This window comes from Notamacropus eugenii, chromosome 6 (assembly GCF_028372415.1).
Source record: "Notamacropus eugenii isolate mMacEug1 chromosome 6, mMacEug1.pri_v2, whole genome shotgun sequence".
In the NCBI taxonomy this organism is placed as follows: Eukaryota; Metazoa; Chordata; class Mammalia; order Diprotodontia; family Macropodidae; genus Notamacropus; species Notamacropus eugenii.
In genome coordinates this window covers 207617338-207619959 of record NC_092877.1, presented here as the reverse complement: position 1 = coordinate 207619959, position 2622 = coordinate 207617338, and positions in this window count along the sequence as shown.

Sequence of the window (2622 nt, the reverse complement as noted above, 5' to 3'; positions counted from 1 at the left end):
GGGCCGCCGTGGCCGAGCGAGGCCGAACGAGGCCGAGCGAGGCCGAGCCAGCCCGAGCTCCTTCTGGAGGCCCCAGATACTGCGCGCCGTCTCCGCAAGCGCCAGCTAACCGCTTTAGGAAGCACTTTACAATAAAGCAGTAACTTCAGAAACCAAGGATAATTTATCCTAACTCCCCAAGTATGGGGAAAGTGCCCTCTTTACAAATATTCAGGTCTAAAAATAAAAAAACCATCACTTTTATTTATACTCTTAAAAAGTAGTTACAGAACCAAATGTAAACTTTCCCTAAACTTTATGGATGTAAGGGACCTCAGAGATGACCTCTAGGCCGTCCTGTAGCTAAACTGGACTAGTTTTTTAAATTCTATTTTATTTACGGTTTCATATTCTCTCCCTCAATCTTCCCCCTGCCCCACCCACTGACCAGGCAAGAAAATCAAAGCCAGCACACTCTGTGGTTTTGCAAAACCGATTTCCTCAACAGCCAAGTACAAAAAAGGGAAGTAAAGAGAATAGGTTTTGTTCTGCACTCTTGAGCCTGTCACTTACTTCTGTATCTGGAGATGAATACAAAGTTTCATTATGAATTCTTTGGAACTGTGGTGGGTCTCTGTTAATTTCAGAGTTAGTCGCTTATAGAATATTAGAGCGCTGTGTTAATTACCAAGCCTTTCAGGGCCGGTCACTTATAGAATATTAGAGCGCTGTGTTAATTACCAAGCCTTTCAGGGCCGGTCACTTATAGAATATTAGAGCGCTGTGTTAATTACCAAGCCTTTCAGGGCCGGTCACTTATAGAATATTAGAGCGCTGTGTTAATTACCAAGCCTTTCAGGGCCGGTCACTTATAGAATATTAGAGCGCTGTGTTAATTACCAAGCCTTTCAGGGCCGGTCACTTATAGAATATTAGAGCGCTGTGTTAATTACCAAGCCTTTCAGGGCCGGTCACTTATAGAATATTAGAGCGCTGTGTTAATTACCAAGCCTTTCAGAGCCAGTCACCTATGGAGTATTACAGTACAAACTGTTCTGGTTCTGCTCACTTCACTCTGCCTCCATTCATACAAATCTTCCCAGGTTTTTCTAAAAAACATTTATCCCTTTCATCAGGGCTGACAGTACAATAATTTTCCATCACATTAGTGAACTATAACGTGGTCAGCCATTCCCCAATGGATGGGCATCCACTCAAATTTCCAGTTCTGTCATATAACAATATATATATAATATAAATATATGTAATATATTTTATGTAATGTATGATAATACATAACCAGAATATAAATATAAATATTTTTGTATATATATGGATCCTTTCCCTCTTTCTTTGGTATCACTGGGTCAAGGGGTATGTACAATTTAATGCCTTTGGGGACATAATTCCAAATTACTTTCTAGAATGGCTAGATTAGGCTACAGTTCCACCAACAGTGCATTAAACTACCTGTTTTTCCACAGGATACTCCAGCATGTCATTTTCTTTTGTGACAATTTACTAATTTAATGGGAATTTGGTGGTTCGTAAGTGTTGTGTTAATTTGCACTTATCTGATTATTCGTGATTTAGAGAATTTTTTCATATAACTGTTGATAATTTGGATTTTATCCTCTGAAAACTGCCTTTTTATAATCTGACCATTTATCAATTGGGGAATGGTTCTTAGTCTTACAGTTTTGCCTCAGTTCCCTATATATCTTAGAAATGAGAAACTTGCTGCAAAAATTTTTTTCTTAGTTTCCTACTTCTCTGTTCGGCCTTAAGGCCGAAGGGCTACCCGAGCCTTTTCTTACCTGTCGTCCAGGTCTTCGGGGATCAACTGGATAAACATGTTGAGAGAAGAGACTTTCCAGAGTTGAACAAGGGTTAGGCTTTATTCAGGATCTTAGTTACATGTGCAGGGTGAATTCTTCTTCAGGAGAAAGGAATCCTCTTCCTCCCAAGGGGCAAAGATTGTACAGCAAGAGGATGGGAGTGGGAGAGGGGAGGGACCTTCTGCCCTCTAAGGGCCCCTCAGCTTGAAGAGCGCCTTCAGGCTTTCCTGTCCCTACTTAAGCTCTCCCGCCGCATAGTTTGCACGTGAATACCATGCCTGCTCTCAGCCCTTAGCTACTCAACAACAGGTGTGCTCAGACCATGGGCCAATCTCAAGGGTGGGATGCTCTCCCCAGCAAGTTTCCCACTGAGAAGAGGCGGAAATGCATGAGATAGCCCGTGTCTCACGCCTCAATTCCCAGCTGTTCCCTGGGGGGCCTCATGAGAACTCTGAGGTTTAGAAGTCCTCACCTTTACCTGCCCGAGACTGTCCACGTGAGAACTGAGCTTACACCCCCAACACTTCTCTACTAATTTTAGCTTTACTGGTTTTGTTTGTACAAAATCTTTTTAAATTTATATCATCAAAATTATCCATTTTACCTCCTGAAGATCTCCCTATCTCTTGGTCATGAACTCTTTCCCATTCATGGAACTGATAGGTAATTTATTCCATGGTCCTCTAATCCAGTATGTCATCCTTTATGTCTAAATCATGTATCCATTTTGAGCTTATTTTAGTATACAATATGAGATATTGCCCTAAACCTAGCTTTGTTTATTTTTCTTTTACAATTATTCTTA